The following is a 20886-nucleotide window of genomic DNA, read 5'->3' as shown; positions in this document are numbered from 1 at the left end:
GCAATGAAGTAAATCTGCATTATAGTAGCCAGGGACATTTCTGTGAAGAAAACTATGAGAAATCTCTCGTGCAGAGAGGAGATCACCACTGATAGTTCACAGAGATTCGAATATGCCCGTCTAAGCGAGCGCACTTCGGACGGATTCTTGATAAGTTTCTCTGGTTGAAGCGCGCGTCTCCTTGACGAAGCACTGTTTGCAGCACGCATCTCCCTTCTCATCTCAAATACGCCAACATTCAGGAGCGAGAGCCTGTGCCTGATCACCAGCAGAAGGTTTGCAAACCTTAAAAGCGTTAGTATGGTTGCCCCTGCACTGATCACAGTGAGTATTCCTGCTGTTCTTATATGCATATCAAACTGAGCACCAAATATGTTACGCAGCATTGTACAAAAATAACAGATAAAATAAAGCAGTTGCAGTTTCACCAACTTTCCCGCCAGTGTACCCAGTTGCCCAGCATGCTTCATGAGAATTCTGTCACATGACGTAATCAGCTCAAGAATTTTTTCGTACTGTTTCCTCCCACACAGTATATCAGAGGCGACCGAAATCATGGCCATAAATGAATAATTCGAAGCGGCTACAACAAATACAGCAGTTATTGCCAGATAACTGTGTATGGAACGAGAATAGATGTATGGAACGGCGCAGCCAGAAATCAGCTGTGCCGTACTGGCAAAGGCCACTACGATGGAATCCCATCTCGATCTCTTCAGTGATGCGGCCGTCACGTCCACCGTGAATGGCATTAGACCAACTAATTTGCATATCACGTTGAACGGTTTGCTGACCAAAAGCAGTTGCTTGGTAATTGATGGAACCAGAGCGTTGGACTCATCTGTTGTTGCCATCTGTAAGAGGAAACACACAGCTCAGTACAGACCAAACATATAGATAAACAAAAATCGCTCGCCCTGTCTATAGCTAACACATAAATGCATCGTCACCCACCATAGTATGTAGTTATATTTCTCGTTCTACCATCCATTTCAATTCTCAATTTCCACTGTCAGTAAATATGTTTCTTAAATGTGCCGTGTCTTGCTACAGTACGGACAAAATATGAAACATGTCTGTAAAGCTTTCCTTCAGCTCACTGGTTTGAATCGCTATGTGATGAACTGAACACGCTTGTTTAGAAACAGGTCGCAGCTCGGATCCGAAAATAGCACTGAAGAGGTAGGTGGTGTTTTGGAACTTACATAGATTTAACTTTATGGGTAGGAGTTCCACTATTTCTGTCAATTTATTTTCCATTCATTCGTCTAAGCAGTTTAGGGCAAAGATTAAAATGCGGTATGCCTGCAGCAATAAAGATTGTGGACCTAGCAAGAAAATATGAAGAACATTAATTTCTTTTATGTTTGTAAAAACTACTATCGGATGCCAGAATGAGATTTTCACTCTGCAGCGGAGTGTGCGCTGATCGGATGTTTCATCGATCTTGTTCTGTCTCTTTTTTCCCGCCCATTATAGAGAGGGGATGTGGATTTCTGTATGGTTCACTAATAATGTGAAATACATTAATTATTGTACTATGAAGTCAACTTCTTTTCTACACTTCTGCTCATAAATCAAAGGTAATGCTGATACATGGTGAAACAACAATCAGATGGGCGGTTTGCGGGTTTAAATCACCTCGAGGTATGACCATGCGGTGCATTTGACCTATGGTCGTCGCGTGCTGGCGCTGGCAGCAGTCCATATACGTAGAGGTGTGTTAGTACATGTCAGAGTACGGTGCTGCGAGTAAGTGTTCAGATATTTTCAGACGTGCTAATGGTGACTGTGTGTTGAAAATGGCTCAAAGAACACATATTGATGGCGTTATGAGGGGTAGAATACTAGGGCTACTGGAGGCTGGTCAAACACAGCAGGTCGTAGCACGGGCCATCCGTGTGCCACAAAGTGTGATCTCAAGATTATGGCAACGATTCCAGCAGACAGGAAACGTGTCCAGGCGCTACAGTACGAGACGTCCACACTGTACAACACCATTAGTGCTCGCAGACGGCCACGGAGTACTGTAGGTAGCCTTGCTCGGGACCTTACCACAGCCACTGGAACAGTTGTCTCCATACACACAGTCTACAGACGACTGAACAGACATGGTGTATTCGCCCGGAGACCTGCTAGGTGCATTCCACTGACCCCTGGTCCAGGAGAGCCCATAAAACGGTTCAAATGGCTCTGAGCACTATGGGACTTAACATCTGTAGTCATCAGTCCCCTAGAACTTAGAACTACTTAAACCTAACTAACCTAAGGACATCACACACATCCATGCCCGAGGCAGGATTCGAACCTGCGACCGTAGCAGTCGCGCGGCTCCGGACTCAGCGCCTAGAACCGCGAGACCACCGCGGCCGGCGAGCCCATAAAACCTGGTGTCAGGAACACAGTACATGGTCACTGGAACAATGGTCCCAAGTTGTGTTCACGGACGAGACCCGGTATAATGTGAACAGTGATTTTCACCGGGTTTTCATCTGGCGTGAACCAGGAACCAGATACCAACACCTCAATGTCGTTGAAAGGGACCTGTATGGAGGGACCTGTATGGTGTGAGGTGGGATTATTATTGGTGTACGTCTTTGACAGAGGAAATGTAACAGATCATTTTGCACCTCTACGTCCGCCTTTTCAGGGGTGCAGTGGGTCCCACCTGATGGGTGATAACACACGGCCCCACCGAGCTGCCATCATGGAGGAGTAACTTGAAACAGAATACATCAGGCGAATGGAGTGGCCTGCCTGTTCTCCAGACCTGAACCCCATCGAGCACATCTGGGATGCTCTCGGTCGACGTATCGCTGCACGTCTTCTAACCCCTAGGACGCTCCAGGAGCTCCAACAGGCACTGGTGCAAGAATGGGAGGCTCTACCACAGCAGCTGCTCGACTACCTGATCCAGAGTATGCCAACCCGTTGTGCGGCCTGTGTACTTGTGCATGGTGATCATATCCCATATCTATGTCGGAGTTCATGCGCAGAAAACAGAGGCATTTTGTAGCGCATGTGTTTCGGGACGGTTTTCTCAACTTATCACCAATACCGTGGACTTACAGATCTGTGTCGTATGTGTTCCCTATGCGTCTAAGGTATTAGCGCCGGTATTGTGTAGTGCCACGCTGTGTGGCACCACATTCTGCGCCGGCCGCGGTGGTCTAGCGGTTCTAGGCGCTCAGTCCGGAGCCGCGCGGCTGCTACGGTCGCAGGTTCGAATCCTGCCTCCGGCATGGATGTGTGTGATGTCCTTATGTTAGTTAGGTTTAAGTAGTTCTAAGTTCTAGGGGACTGATGACCACAGATGTTAAGTCCCATAGTGCTCAGAGCCATTTTTTGAACCACATTCTGCAACTATCCTCAATTTATGAGCATGAGTGTAGTTCCGTATCTCACGTGATCTACCCATCTGCGTTATCGGTATCTCTAATCAAGAAATTTATGCAGAGCAAGCTGGACACGTAACATTGCCTTCAGAGAAGAACAGGAGGAAAATAACTTCAAGAGCCGAAGAACTATCATCTCATAATCCAGCGTTATAAACAAGGGGATACGTTGGCCCCTCATAAAACGTCCATCGTCGACTAAGTAGAAGGACTCGACCTTGGGGGAGGGAAAGCTTCATTCCCCATTCACCTTTTATTAGAGACAAAGTTTTATTCATGTAAACAATTAATACAAGAAACAATTATAGTGAAAACAATTTGCCAAACGAATGGTTACCAGATGTCTAAACAGGCACATCTCTGCCCTTGATACAATATTTCTGAAATAGATTAATTCGGTAAAAGCAACAAACTAGGATTAAATAGCAACTCTCTCAACAGCTTGCCGTTACGGTGATTATTGTACCACGAATAACAGTAGAACGACTAGGATCAATCGTTAAAGGTCAAACGGCAGAAGCCAAATTACTTAATGCAAATTTGGTGGATTTATAGCAATGAGATTACAATAAAATGCTCTCGATGCTAAGTATATACAGGACTAGAATGAAGACAAATTGAACAGTGACAAAATTGACTTAAAAACAATAAATGATACGCTTGGAAAATGCATTCATACGTCAATAAATAGAATAAGCAACTTTAAATATAAAAAACCTAAATATGAAACGCAATTTAGCTAACGCCTGAAAAAGAACATGCAGTAGTTACATATACAGAAATTCTTTTTGAATTTGTGAACCTTGAACCGATACACGACACGTATAAATATGTCTGAAATCCAGGTGCAAGCCAGGTACAGACACGAACGCCGTACACAGCAGGTAGCATGGGCAACGGCCAGTTGTCCCGCGCGTCCACCAACTGTCGGCCCGACCAATAGTCCAAGGTACACAAGTCTCAGGCCCACTTCGTCTCACATATAATCCGTCAAACAGAATTAACTTTAGAACAGGCAACAGGGTGTACTTGGAGCATAAACAGAACGGTAGATCTACTAAATAAGAAAGACACGCAAGGCCCGAATTCGTGGCCAAATCCACAGCCCAGGCTCAGAGACATAGCAAATCTTAAGAAATTATGGTCCAATAAGTCGAGCGTTCCAGTACGATAACGAATACGCTACAACGTAAACTACTTAAATAAATAATCCTACCCTTATGAACTCAAAGCAGCGCACTTAGAACAATACTAGATAAAACAATACTGTACTAGCACAAAAACACGTAAAAGAAATTTTCACTGCCTCCAAGCAGTAACGAGTTCACACTCAAACCCCAAGTATATAAAATAAGCAATTCAAATCACACTGCCTAAGATTACCTTAAGGAAAGGCATAAAATGATTAACTGACCTTAAAATAATTAAACGTTTTTGGTGGACCCAAACATTCCGCAGAAAGATCTTGCAGAACGACCATACACTGGTGCACAGAACTGTTCGATGACACAGAGTTCTTTCTGAAACAGACCAAACAGTAAGATTAAGAAATAATACACGATACGCCCCACGGTTTAAACGGTAAACTGTAATATCGGTGTAATCAGACGCCAACATGACTTACTACAGTCAGAATGACACAACAAATTTCGTAGCGGCGAACCACAAGATAAATTGTACATAGAGTTTGGTGATCGAGAATCTGTCTCGGGTTAATCACACTTGCAACACAAAGGGCAGGAAATATGTCTTCAACAAATGACGTAAATACAATGGTATCACCTTATTGCGTCAGTTGAATTCCGTGTCCAACAGCATCACAAAGGTAAGTCACAAGTCATAACCCCCAACAATATGTATCGACTAGCGACCACCAAACTTCTTCGCTACGCAGTTGTATAACTATTTTTACGGCCGGATTAGGGGCGAGTTCTGTGTTTGATTTAAAGAGGATTATTGTTCTTTCTACTTTGAGACAACCAAAACGCGGCAATACAACCAGCGCCGACCCGAATGGATGTTTTCATTGCGACAGTATTGCCTCTCGTATCCACTACCAACCACACGCTGTTACTAACTACCCCTCACTCCGCACGTTCGTTAGGTCCATCATCTCTCCCCGTGCGCGCGACCTCGCGACCGCATGACGAACGCCGAAAGGGTACGACGCTTGTAGGAGAATAGATAGGACGAAAGCCGGCACTGCTCAATTATATGTTACAGATTTTTATTACACACTAAGCCTGACAGTCTGAAGTGCGCGTCGCTGTGCGTAAAATAGCTGAGACACACGCGCCAGAGTGAACTGACTATTGTTGCGCCTCTTGTGCGGCGCCAGAAAATTCACATCGTAATTATTTTTATTAAAATTATTAATTAATCAGTAGAACTGGCGCTGTTCCAAGGCGGTGCGAGATAGAGTAGACAGGTGCAATAATTAAATGATTTAAAACATGTTTGGTAACTTTATACTGTACTAAGTGTTTTCTATTTGCTTTGTCTTATGATTAGACATACGCGAGATAAAATCAAGGGCAAACATTACATGGTAAGCATAAATTACTGATGATTAATTGGAGGAATTGTACCAACAACTTCTAAGAAGATTGTCTATAAGGTAGAAAGAACTCCATCTTACAGGTCGCACGGCTGCGCTCGGCAATGCCTCAATCAGACGTCATGTCAATACTTTATTCTGTCTAGTCATAAATTTGAACCATTTTTTGAACAATAGAGATTCGCGCTAACATTGATGAATTTACACATCCACGTATTTAAAGTAAAAAGATATGTGCGTAACAAGAAAAATGGTATGTTAGTTAGCCGTAGGACGCCTACGTTCTTTGTTTATAACTTATTATTAAGTTTCTTTTCCAGGTAACGATGCAAGGACACGATCTGGTAAAGGCAGGAAGGAGAATTTAAGTAGTTGGCACAAAACAAAAACAGGCCACACAACAATATAAGTAATTATGTGTATATAAATATGTGTATCACTCTGACAGTAGGAATGACAGTGTGTATATGAAAAGGCTACACTACATACAGCTGAATGTTGTTAAGTAAAGTTTAGGGCTTGTACTACCTATGCAAAAAGGGGTTACACATATTAAAGAGGACAAGTTACTTATGTGAGGGTAAAATATGAGTATTCACGATGCATTTACACGGGATCACAACTTATCTGAACGTCCTTCTACAATATTTTGTCGGCACAGCCTCCGTAGTGACATATTTAACAAAACATTGGTATCCTGAAGGTATCGATATAAGTTAGGCACAGAGAATTACACTCCCTACACGTACTTTCAAAGGAGTAATATTGATAACGTATATGATACTTGACTGTCAGACTTATGCAAATATTTCAGCAAACACTACGTAAATAGTTTCACAAAGATACAAGTGTACATAAAGATTCGATGGTGTGTAGTCGGTGGATTCCAGCAGCAGATAAGAAATGCCTCTTTCCGTTCCCTGTCACCATTCCGTGTAGACCATTAGACTCATATCTTGTAGACTTGAGAGAGGCGGGGCTAAGCGAAGCTATCTTTGTTTCTGTTGGTGAATGTGTAACAAAGATTTCTTCTCTCTCGTTATCAATCTGCATTAAGAGGCGCGTGGGGCAAACGATGTGTAAGGATATTGCTTTCGCATATCATCTAACGCTGTATACAGTATGTGTAGTGTCCTGTCAAACCAGAAATTGAACACACAATTTTAATTGTTATTCTATGTAAGGTATTAATACTGCATGAACGCAAAGATTAAGAGAGTTACCTGCTCATGTGAAATCTGTAAGAAACAAGCAGCCTTTGAATGGTCAGAGAAAATTCTAGAGTTTTATATTTAAAATAACATAAGATGTTGTTTTATGCTTCCTATTGGCGAAAATGTAACCATAAAGAACATACCGTGGTATTGAAATGTTGTTTTGTGCACAATTTGTAGATGTTGTAAGGAGCCTAGATATGAATATGTATAAAATCTACCATACATGTAGCCGACGTGTCAGAAACACGTAGGTTAAATCAAATGATGCTCTACAGTAACGTTTATTTTGTAGATGTTGAGTGAAACGATATGTGTATTGACAAAAACGATGTCAAGAGGAATTATTCAATTGTCAAACGCTTGGTGTGTGCTGCAAAAAGGTTACATTTACGTGTTTTTTAGTGAGTGACAGTGAGGATGCTTACAATGAGCCAAAAGTTTTCGGTTCGTCTGCAGCGGAGAGGGACGCTACACTTTGCTTCAAGGGACCATATGAGGTGAAAACGTTTATGGACTTAACTGACAGTTGGTGAGTTCTCGACGTGATGCTAAATGCATGGGATCGCCTTGGATACTAAAACATGTGACGCACGCCTGGTTCCAGTACCAAAGATCGGAAATGACGCGCCTTTCCGTTGTAGCATCGGTAACTCTCAGTGAAGCACTTGTCTATACTTACCATCCTAGGGAGCAGATCTACAATTATTTTGACTACATGAAATTCGTCATTATCTAAAAACTGTGAGAACGATCTCTATCGCCTAGCCATGTTTCACCAACGGACTTGGGAGTTTCCCGCGCAACAAACATTGCTAAAGTGTGTGAGCGTAGTTCTGAAAGAGACGTGTGGCGGTTACTCCGCAATAATGGACAAATGGACTCTAAATCTGAACGTGCCCTTTGTCGCGGCATGGACCTGGAAAATTAAACTTTCAGAGTATGTAATTAAAACAGTGAAATAAGAGAGATGGGGTAAATATTAAAACATGGGGGGGGGGGTAAACATTAAAATAAAAGTATTTTAAAACCTCGGTCTGGCCAAAGATATATTGTAACTGAAAATAAATTTCAAATGTTATTATCGTACGTAGAAACGGCACCGCTATTGTATAGGATATAGCGGTGCCTGTATTATTCTGATGATGCGAAGTTCCTTTGAACATGCATGCATGTCCAAAAGAAGAGACATAGTGGCAAGCAAAACCGTTACGAAACACGACAAATGAATTCGCAATTACGAATAAGGACTACAGTGAGCTGTAGAATCGAATGACGGCTGTGAAAATTTGTGCCGGAGCGGGGCTCGAACCCGGATTTACTGCTTATTGCGAGAGGTCGGCTTACCATTTTTTTTAAATTTCATTTTGTTCGGTATTGTTCGTTGCGTTTGATCTGGGCGGGCGTCACAAGACATCCGTTCAAGTTGATCGTTGATTCCTTTATTTTTTTTTTTATTACAGAGGGCGCGCAGCCCTCTGACCGAACACGCTGAGCTACTGTGCCGGCTAGCATTTGGCAACTCGTACACGACTGACAGCCGGCAACTTCAAAGTCTGACCGGTACGGAAATATACATAATGGATCTACGAGTTCAGGTCGTAGACGCATGGTTGACGACATATGGAAGTTGGGTCTTCCCGTGAGTCATGCTCGAATAGCCATATGGCATTGTCGTCATTCCATTCTACAGCTGATGGTGGTCATTATCCGCAATTGAGTATTCATTTGATGAATCACACCTTCAGCTCATTTTCCCCTTGTGTAACAAGTGGAAGACCCACGTTCAAGTCCTGGCTGTGTCACAAATTTTAATTTTCCTTTCTTCAGTTTCTGTCATTATTGATGATAAAGTTGAGACTCATATGTCTCAAGGAAAATGTGATTACATCAGATCAGTACAACCCATTATGATGGCCTGGATGACGAGTGTTCATCAGGGACAAGAGCATCGTCAGGAGTACCACAGATAAGTGTGATAAGTCTGCTATTGTTTCTACGTACATAAATGTACTAACGGACAGAGTGAACAGAAATTTGCAGCTTTTTCCTGATGACGCTATGGTATACGGGAAGGTGCTGTCGTTGAGTAATTGCAGGAGGATATCAGATTGAGTGTGAGATAATGCGGATGAGTAGTAAGAACAAACATATGATGTTTGGATACAGCATAAGTAGTCCCCTGCTTGACACAGTCATGTCGATAAAATGTATGGGCCTAACGTTGCAGAGCACTATAGAACGGAATGAGCATATGGGGACTGTGGTAGAAAGGGCGAATGGTAAATTTCCGTTTATTGGGAGAACTTTGGTAAAGTGTGGTCCATCTGTGAAAGAGACCGGATATAGGAAGCTAGTACGGCCTATTCTTGAGTACAGCTCGAGTACTTGGGATCCGTAAAAGGTCGGATCAAAAGAAGAGGAAGCAGTTCAGAGGTGGGGTGCTAGATTTGTTACCGGTAGGTTCGAACAACACACAAGTATTACGGACGTGCTTTGGGTACACAAATGGGAGTCCCTGGAGGAAAGTCGACTTTCTTTTCGAAAAACAGTATTAAGAAAATTTAGGGATCCAGCATCTGAAGCTAACTGCGGACCGGTTCTATTGCCACCGACAGTTTTGCGTAATAAGCACGAAGATGAGACACGAGAAATTAGCACTCATAAGAAGACATATAAACTGTTGTTTTTCCCTCAATGTACTTCCAAGTGGAACAGAAAAAGAGAATGACATAGTGATACAGGGTGCCCTCCGCCACACAGCGTACCGTAGCTTGCGGAGTATCTACATAGTTGTATATGTAGAAAGTGATTACTGTTGCCTAAACGTAATGTAAATGATACACAGCATTATTTAATTTGCTGCCACGTATTCCACTTAATATTTATGTTTTTTCTAGCGTGACATATACAGGGTGTTACAAAAAGGTGCGGCCAAACTTTCAGGAAACATTCCTCACACACAAAGAAAGAAAATATGTTATGTGGACATGTGTCCGGAAACGCTTATTTTACATGATAGAGCTCATTTTATTACTTCTCTTCAAACCACATTAATCATGGAATGGAAACACACAGCAACAGAATGTACCAGCGTGACTTGAAACACTTTGTTACAGGAAATATTCAAAATGTCCTCCGTTAGCAAGGATACATACGTCCACCCTCCGTCGCATGGAATCCATGATGCGCTGATGCAGCCCTGGAGAATGACGTATTGTATCACAGCCGTCCACAATACGAGCTCGAAGAGTCTCTACATTTGGTACCGGGGTTGCGTAGTCAAGAGCTTTCAAATGCCCCCATAAATGAAAGTCAAGATGGTTGAGGTCAGGAGAGCGTGGAGGCCATGGAATTGTTCCGCCTCTACCAATCCATCGGTCACCGAATCTGTTGTTGAGAAGCGTACGAACACTTCGACTGAAATGTGCAGGAGCTCCATCGTGCATGAACCACATGTTGTGTCGTACTTGTAAAGGCACATGTTCTAGCAGCACATGTAGAGTATCTCGTATGAAATCATGATAACGAGCTCCACTGAGCGTAGGTGGAAGAACATGGGGCCCAATGAAGGCATCACCAACAATGCCTGCCCAAACGTTCACAGAAATTCTGTGCTGATGACGTGATTGCACAATCGCGTGCGGATTCTCGTCACCCCACACATGTTGACTGTAAAAATTTACAATTTGATCACGTTGGAATGAAACCTCATCCGTAAAGAGAACATTTGCACTGAAATGAGGATTGACACATTGTTGGATGAACCATTCGCAGAAGTGTACCCGTGGAGGCCAATGAGCTGCTGATATTGCCTGCACACGCTGTACATGGTACGGAAGCAACTGGTTCTCCCGTAGCAGTCTCCATACAGTGACGTGGTCAAAGTTACCTTGTACAGCAGTAACTTCTCTGACGCTGACATTAGGGTTATCGTCAACTGCACGAAGAATTACCTCGTCCATTGCAGGTGTCCTCGTCATTCTAGGTCTTCCCCAGTCCCGAGTCATAGGCTGGGATGTTCCGTGCTCCCTAAGGCGCCGATCAATTGCTTCGAACGTCTTCCTGTCTAGACACCTTCGTTCTGGAAATCTGTCTCGATACAAACGTACCGCGCCACGGCTATTGCCTCGTGCTAATCCATACATCAAATGGGCGTCTGCCAACTCTCTATTTGTAAACATTGCACTGACTTCAAAACCACGTTCGTGATGAACACTAACCTGTTGATGCTACGTACTGATGTGCTTGATGCTAGTACTGTAGAGCAATGAGTCGCATGTCAACATAAGCACCGAAGTCAACATTACCTTCCTTCAATTGGGCCAACTGGCGGCGAATCGAGGAAGTACAGTACATACTGATGAGAATAAAATGAGCTCTAACATGGAAATTAAGCGTTTCCGATGTCCACTTAACATCTTTTCTTTATTTGTGTGTGAGGAATGTTTCCTGAAAGTTTGGCCGTACCTTTTTGTAACACCCTGTATGTCACAACCTCTTTTGTTTAACTTATTAATTACTTGTTTGCGTTGTGTATGGTGGTGTGTTATGCATGAGCAGACGCGTCCACAATCTCTGACTGATGTGGCACCGCAGTTACGCTTGATTCACTAATTACCGCCAGGAGAGCTGGTGGTTGTAACTACACACATCAAAAAATGTTTTGCATCACCCCAGTTCCCAGAACTCGTGATGATAGTCGTTGTCTGTGGATACTGTGTCACAGACACAGTCCCTTTGACTGTTCAGAGTTGTCACTAAACCCGTCCAAAGACAACCATGCATGAGCAACACCTGTTAGACGGAGGGGTCCGAGTATTTTTGAGGACAGCTTAGAACACACATCAAGATAATAACTACAACATCTCAGACAATTAATATGAGAGTCACCAGTGGAAGTAGATGTTAACGTGGGATGTGGGTAACAGTTATAAGTTCGCGATTTTCCTTTTACGCAAGACTTAGAAACAGTAACAATTCCACTCAGTCGTAAAATCTGGGTGAGAATTGATGATAATTGTTTCTTGTGGAATGACAACTTTGTTCTATCCTTTGGTTGTCACATTAATGTTAAGAATGTTAAGTCTCAGAATGATCAAATGAATATGTTGTACAAAATATACGATCGTAAGAAAAAATAAGAGGCGAGATTACTTTCCACTTTTAAGGCGAGCAATTGATTTTGGTGATTGTGAGTCAGAGCGATAGGCCATTTTACTTGGAACTTCCTGTAGAAGTAACCTCTAACCTGTTATACTGATGTTTCCATTAGGGATAGTAGTTACCGTAGCTTGTGAACTTCACATATCAATGAGTTGAAACTCAAAAATTTTATTTATAATCATAGTACCTGATCCCGCAGAGTAAATAGCAAGTAGTAACATTTTCTTCCGATGAGCGCAAAGAGGGTTGTGGACTTGCAGACTGGAAGTTATGTCAGTCTGGTCTCCATCACATTCTGGCCGACTGCATAAATAGTATTCAGGGTTCTGTAGACGCTGATTGCAGATGGAAAGCAAGCACAGACAAAGTAAGAGTCTTTCTATAATGAAATAACGAGGTAACGACCATATGTTTATTACACATCCCCCCACATATGGTGTATCGGTGAGGAAAACTCAGCTGTGAAAGTGATCGGTACAAAACAGGGAATTCGGTAGGCACTAACAAGATACCAAAGTGAAATACGCCAAAGTAGTGGGAGAACAGTATTAAGGTTTGCTCGTGAGTGTGGAACCTAAATTGTGAATGTTAGCCATAGTAGTCTTGAACGTGACGGAAGGAGATAAGAAGGCGACACTACATCGCGGTTACCACCGGCGCTGAGGTTGGGAGAAGATGGTGCATCAAATGGTGCAAATGGCTCTGAGCACTTTGGGACTTAACATGTGAGGTCATCAGGCCCCTAGACTTAGAACTACTTAAACTGAACTAACCTAAGGACGTCACACACATCCATGCCCGAGGCAGGATTAGAACTTTCGACCGTAGCAACAGCGCGGTTCCAGACTGAAGCGCCTAGAACCGCTCGGCGACAGCGACGGTGTATCACCGCGGGGCTGCGTAGACCTGACTTGCACGTTATCTGAAAGCTACTGAGCGATCTCACCGGCGCCCAGGCCCATCTTGAGTTACTTCAGTAGGCGATACCCGTCGCCATCTATACAGCCTTAGCCGCTGCTGCTGCCGGCATTACATTGCAACGCGTAGCGTCAGGTATGCTGGTAAACCGCGCGGGCATCGCTCGTCGAGGTCCAGCAATTAAGAATAGTTTAAGTATTTGTGAACTTCTTCTAACAGGCTTTTAGAAATGGAATCTACTGTTAAGTATGACGTGAAAGTTAAGATGAAAGCAATATCTGGCGAAGATCCGTCCGAATTAGAAACTGGAAATAACAAGGATGGGTCCGTCGAAGTGATAAATTTTAAATCTGAAGGCTATTTGTCAAAAGTAGAATCGGAGGTGAGTTTTAGTTTTACTGCGAAGCTATAACCAGTTACTAGTGATGATGTAACTGAAGCTGAATTACAAGCAGAAAAAGTAGAATTACTACAGTTAACAGATAATGAAACTGAGTTCAGTATTTCTGAAACTCAGCCAAGTCAGGGAATGCAAGAATCTCCTTTAATACAGGTTGAAATGTCAAGTAAGAAGGTAGAGGCATCACACTGGGTGCAACTACTGTTTACTAAACCTGAAACGCACAATAAACAACTGAATAATGAAATGCAATCAGTAGTAAAGTGTTAAATAGTAATAATGAATTAAGGATGAAATTAATTCAAAACTGAAGAGCTAAAGTTATAAAACTGATTCTAACCACCATGATCTGAAAGTCAAACAAAGGTAAAAGGTAAGTAAATTGCGTAGTATTTTCAAAGGATGGATGGATGGAGAGGTTCGTAAGGGCGCAGGACGGCAAGGTCTTCAGTGCCCATGCAGGAACAGGTTGAGACGGGCCTCAAGAAAATACCAAAACTGGAAGATAAAACACAACGTAAAACACAGGTAACAAAGGTTGGAAAACTATGTCCTTACGCACACCTAGGCCTGGGACAAAGCATTGCGTCAGTAGTAAGACATGAATGGCACAAGAACAAAGTGGTAGAAGGAGCTAAAACAATATAGCAGATGGAAGTGACTGGCTGACCACAAGGAAAAAAAGTGAAAAAAGGGAGGAGCCGATCACTCTTCAGTACACTAAAACCTACAGTCAAAAAGTTTAGGCCAGAGTCCAGACACATCGCAAAATTTTAAAACCCAATTTACAGTCGTGTCATCATCAGCTATAATAAAGGGCAGTTCCCGTCCAATTTTTGCTTCTGCTCTTGCATCACAGTATAACATGCACTCCGTTAAAATGTGGCGGACAGAGACGTGCACACCACAAGCATCACAAAACAGGGGATCCTCCAGTCGTAAGAGAGGACAGTGCCCAATCCGAAGACGCGTGAGGATCATTTCATCCCGCCTGAGCAACAGGCTGGTGGAACGCCACGGCCGAGTTGTTGACCTCACCAACCGCAGCTTATTGGCCGTCACCGCTAGCCATTCTTCCTCCCATAACTGCATGCACTTCCTGTGGGGTGCAGAAACGACTGCCTGCAAGGGAATAGGTCTCTGTGCCACATCAAAATTGAAATTGTTGAAGTTCGTTAAAATTTCAAAGACGCAGATGTTCTTATGGAAGGGAGGATGCTAGAAAGCACAGGCACTGAATCCCAACATTGCTCTCCTCGGTTTGAGGAAGTAACTAATAAAGTAAATACTTGTCAGAAGGATGCTAAGAAAGTAAAATCTGAGTGTTTGAAATTATGTGCGGATACTGATTTTCTGACAGAGTGGAAGCAGTAGAATTACAAGTAGAAGAACTGAATACTAGTATTACTAACATAGAAAGCAGAGTAACCTCTGGCAGCTCTTGTAATACTACTGCACAGCATGTTGCTTCAGTTAACGCAGTTTTTATCGGATGTCGTAAATTCTTATGTTTTCATTCAGATAAACAAATTGACCCGTCAGAGTTCTGGAACGATTCAGAGGATGTTTCACCAAATGAATAGTTATAACGTGAGAAAATTTCTGTCATAAGAAGTCATTTGACAGAGATATTTTACGATGGTCATCTGACGTAATGATTAGATGTAAAACTCTTCCTCTACTTAAGACACCGTTTCTTAATGAGTACTGGTCAGACAACAAACAAAACGATGTTTTCAGATAATTTTAGAGTTATAAAAGTTTACGATTGGAAGTGAATCAGTTAAACAGTTCTCTAGCAAGTGGGTTTCACTGCTGTCACATCTGACACAAAGATAAAACCGAAAACGATGATCATGGGACGAGGGGGTAAGCTGCCTCCGTATTGGCATAAAAGAATGATTTCCGCACCTAGAAATAATGTGGATAGGTTCATTGAGTACCTGGAGCGAGTGGAAAGAATAGCTACTGTTAAGAAGCAGGTACAGAATAATAAAAGTTCTTTTAATAGTCATACAAACAACCGAAATAATAACAGTGTGCACCTGAGTGTTAGAACTATGGGCGTTCTGAAAACACGATATAAACAACGTACCATTGAGATCAGATGGAAAGTAGAATGCTACCCTATGTAATTCTGAATCGAATGAACACAACAGATGGCGTGTGGGAAACTACGAGGAAACTGGCCCTCATCAAACGGAGGCAGTGACGCAGCCAGTAACAAAACGCAGAACTCACTCAGTCATAAAACGCAGACCGATAACACCGATAACAGGAATGATGAAATAGTAACAGTCGGTACCAGTAACGTGCTAAGCCACTCTCATCATCTGTCTGACAGGATTTTGAACACATTAGAAAAATGGGACAAGAAGGGAAAAGAAAACGCTACAGATAACGGGGAAGAACAATTTAAACGGTTTGAATAAAATAAGGAAGCAGATGAAGACTTACATCTTCGTTAATGATAGCACTCTGAAAGCTAAAGATTCGGTATAGGAAGTAGAGTCAGTTTTGCAAGATTTTGAGGAGAAGGGAGCTGTTAATGAAGGAGGTAGTAATAATAATGGTGATATCAGAGAATTCATTAGCTATACTGACTTGCCGCAAACTGTAAAAGCAAATGACAGTGTTATAGACAGCAATGTTGGGCAAGGATGCAGTTGCTTTTAATCAAATGTTTAACGTTATTAATTTTGGAGTGATTACGGAGCCTTTCGTTATAAATTGTGCAGGTAGTAATAACGAAGCATGGGAACTGCCTATTAGAGTAATGACGAATTAAGAACACGTACAAGAAGATACTAAATTCGGGAATAAGGTGCAAGAAGCAAATCCTGGAAGAGACAAGGACGTTTATGCACATTTATCAAGCACAATTCAGCATATCATATAAGCCTCATACAAACACATGCCGATTGGAATACTGGAAAGTCAGAAAGACCAAGGCCTAGGAAACGTAGTAGGTCTGAAGCCTTTCAAAATTGACAGTAGTTAGATTCTGTAGGGAGTCTGCCACTCTTAGGTGGATACACAGTTTCGCGTACTGCTAGGTACCAGATGGATGAAACTTTATTTCACTGTCAAGTTTCATTCTCTGTCTGTAGGAAGTAAGGAATATATGCCTTCACGCTGTGCATATGCAACTAGTTTATGATATATTCCACAAAGTAATAAGGATTCCCGAAAATGACTGTACCTAAATGGTGACTTATAAGGGAATGTGAGAGGTAGTTGGCAACAGTAAATTATAAATGTTAAAATAATACTTAGTAACTTAGGAGCATTAATAATAGAGTAATAATGGCTCAAGTAAACAATAATAAATAAGATCCACAAAGAGGATTAGTAACAACAAAATACAGATACGCTGCGTTAACAGAAGTAATTGAAGCTGAAAATCCCAGAAATCAGAAAGAAGAGACTCTGCATAAACTAATAATTTTCATGTTGTTAGTAAGATTGTGTATAGATAAGAAAGAAATAATATAATGCCAACAAAGGCAGGCGAAAGCGTAATTATATTAATTAAAGAAGATGCGTGAATGTGGTGTGAAGATCACACCAAAAATAGGTGTAAATAATGAAGTCAGTCGGCTGACGAAGATAGAAGGCAGAAAGATAATCGAAATATTTATAAATGAAAATAGGGAAAAATTGGACCAATGACGTCAGTAAGCTGACACAACAGGTAAAATGGTGAAAAAATGGTGTGTTATTCCATCACGTCCCATCTTGCTTAAGGCAGATCGTCGATTAACAGAGAAACATTATCAGATACGGCCATCAATACAGATGAAGGAATCTGTTAAGAGATCACATTGTTGCCTACTGGTAGGTTATAATTAAAACAGCTTTTTAATTATGTGTGTAACAAAGCAAAGTAACAGCTGTCGAACATATAACTTTAGCATACTAACCCATATGATAATTGAGTCATATGAAGATAGAGCTTACAAAAGTTGCCCAGTTTTCTAAATAAAGTAACATCTACGACAATGAAGTAAATTGCACTCTTGTCCAAAATGTGACTATTTTCAAAATAAAAGTTGACTTTCAGAACACAATAGCTATGGTTTATAAAAAAGTTTCGAAGTTCGTGATTCAAGTTTAATGATGAAATAACTAGTAAAAGTGAGCTAGAGTAAAGTCACAATCTTATGAAGCGGCGTATTATCAATGATAATTTAGAAAAAACTAATACTTTTCGAAATAACAGATATTAAAAGAAAAAATTCTTTCAGATAATTTCTCAATTAATTATTTAAATAATCGACGGAAAATAAAAATGTATTTTGTCCTCCCTTAGATATAAGTTGAGAGCAGAAGTATAGGCTGTTTATGTTTCTCAGAGATATGAAGTCTTCATGAAAGGCAGCATACAAACTGTAAGTAGAAAGAAATGAAAAAGGCCACAAACTTGGAGACTTCTCTCCTTCTCCTTTATGTTGTAGAGTGTCGAGTAGAACACCAGCTTTAGTGACTTCCAATCCGCTACCTTAAATGTTTTAGTGAAAGTGGACACACATAACAGTGCCTATGCTGTGATTAAATGAAAGAGTACTGAGAAGCTGTAAAAGAGCGAAATGTATTTGTGTGTTTCTCTCTCAGGTAACACAGGTAAATACTGAAAATTCTGAATCATAAAATTAATTATTTGATAACTGAAAATTTTATTTCATATTTCTATGTTATTTTACGTACATGACTGTAAGAACACTATATATATATATATATATATATATATATATATATATATATATATATATGTATGTATGTGTGTGTGTGTGTGTGTGTGTGTGTGTGAGTGAGTGAGTGAGTGTGTGGTGAGTTGGTTAATTCTGTGGCTGTAGTATTAAGGAAAATTTAACTAAAATCCATTTCATTTTAAGGAGATCATCTATAGGAACATCACTTGTTTATAATATTTAATTTTGTTGAAAAATAATTTGTTTCAAAAATTAATTCAGGATGATGACGCGAAACAAGCGCTATACCATTGTAATTGGTATAGAGGCGGGTGAGTGTGCTGGGGTTTAGCCCAGTTCACTACCAGCAGCTCCATCTCATTATATGCTTAAAATACAAAGGACTGCACCACAATCTGAGAGTGAAATTAAAAATTAAAATTAATTTTCCAAATTTCGTCGGTGTGTGCTTAAGTACATTAATGTTAACATTGTTAAGTCACAGAATGAAAGAACGAATAACTTAGGTGAAGTATATGATCTTAAGGAAAAATGTGGTGATTTACTTTCCACTTTCAAGGCGAGCAATTAACTTCTGGTGATTAGAAGTCAGAGTGATAGACCATTTTACTTGGAACTTGCTCCAGAAGTCGCCTCTGATGTGTTTATAATGTTGTTTCCGATAGTATTATTACTTACAATACTGAGACATTTTGTGCATGTGAACATCATATATCAATCAGTTAAAACTGAAGACTTTTACTTACAGCCATAGTTTCTGATCCTGCTGAGTAAATAACAAGCAGAAACATTTGTCAGTGAGCACAAGGAGTAACGTGGAGCTGTAGACTGGAAATAAGGGTCAATATATTTGTTTTGTAAATAAAAAACGCCTTCTGGTGTTCCACTGGTCTGATTCTCCCAGAACGCCTTTCGCCTTTTTTCAGTTTAAGGCATCGTCAGCGGGGTAGTTCTTCGCGTTTTATTTGGCATCTGCGTTTCCTCCCATCCGACCCATGCTAGAGGTCGCACTAGCGCTCTGTTTACGAAACATAAACACGTTTTCTGAATTTCGAACATTTTTTGGCAAACTTTTCATTTTGTTTGTCGTTGTTGTTGTCATGCAGTATTAGTCTTCTGTCACTAATGTAGACATTTGATCAAAACTGTAACTTTAAGACGTAACATAGTTCACTGTGTATCCCATGTTCAGATGAGAGGAAGCGCAGATGACAACTATAAAAGAGAAGAACTGTCCCATTGTTGATGCAATAAAGCAAAAAAAAAAAAAAAAAAAAAAAAAAAAAAAGGCGAAACGCATCTGGGAGAGTAAAAACAGAGCAGCAAGGGAAGGGGTTTATTTATTTACGAAACAAATATTTCTCTGCTTGCCGCAGAGGATGGCCACGCAAACAGACTCGTTATGGTCTGATCTCAGAAATACTTTTCAGGCTCCTGTAAAGGGTAAAGGCTGGTGGAAAGCAGGCACAGACAGTTTGTCTCCTTTCATAATGATGTAACGAAGTAACACATATTTCTAGAATGAGATTTTCACTCTGCAGCGGTGTGTGCGCTGATATGAAATTTCCTGGCAGATTAAAACTGTGTGCCCGACCGAGACTCGAACTCGGGACCTTTGCCTTTCGCGGGCAAGTGCTCTACCATTTGAGCTACGGAAGCACGACTCACGCCCGGTACTCAAAGCTTTACTTCTGACAGTATCTCGTCTCCTACCTTCCAAACTTTACAGAAGCTCTCCTGCGAACCTTGCAGAACTAGCACTCCTGAAAGAAAGGATATTGCGGAGACATGGATTAGCCACAGCCTGGAGGATATTTCTACAATGAGATTTTCACTCTGCAGCGAAGGGTGCGCTGATATGAAACTTCCTGGCAGATTAAAACTGTGTGCCCGACCGAGACTCGAACTCGGGACCTTTGCCTTTCGCGGGCAAGTGCTCTACCATTTGAGCTACGGAAGCACGACTCACGCCCGGTACTCAAAGCTTTACTTCTGACAGTATCTCGTCTCCTACCTTCCAAACTTTACAGAAGCTCTCCTGCGAACCTTGCAGAACTAGCACTCCTGAAAGAAAGGATATTGCGGAGACATGGCTTAGCCTCAGCCTGGGAGATGTTTCCAGAATGAGATTTTCACTCTGCAGCGGAGTGTGCGCTAATATGAAACTTCCTGGCAGATTAAAACTGTGTGCCCGACCGAGACTCGAACTCGGGACCTTTGCCTTTCGCGGGCAAGTGCTCTACCATCTGAGCTACCGAAGCACGACTCACGCCCGGTACTCATAGCTTTACTTCTGCCAGTACCTCGTCTCCTATCTTCCAAACTTTACAGAAGCTCTCCTGCGAACCTTGCAGAACTAGCACTCCTGAAAGAAAGGATATTGCGGAGACATGGATTAGCCACAGCCTGGGGGATATTTCTACAATGAGATTTTCACTCTGCAGCGAAGGGTGCGCTGATATGAAACTTCCTGGCAGATTAAAACTGTGTGCCCGACCGAGACTCGAACTCAGGACCTTTGCCT

The sequence above is a fragment of the Schistocerca nitens genome, chromosome 5, assembly GCF_023898315.1.
Source record: "Schistocerca nitens isolate TAMUIC-IGC-003100 chromosome 5, iqSchNite1.1, whole genome shotgun sequence".
Classification (NCBI taxonomy): domain Eukaryota; kingdom Metazoa; phylum Arthropoda; class Insecta; order Orthoptera; family Acrididae; genus Schistocerca; species Schistocerca nitens.
Note: the sequence above shows the minus strand (reverse complement) of the source record.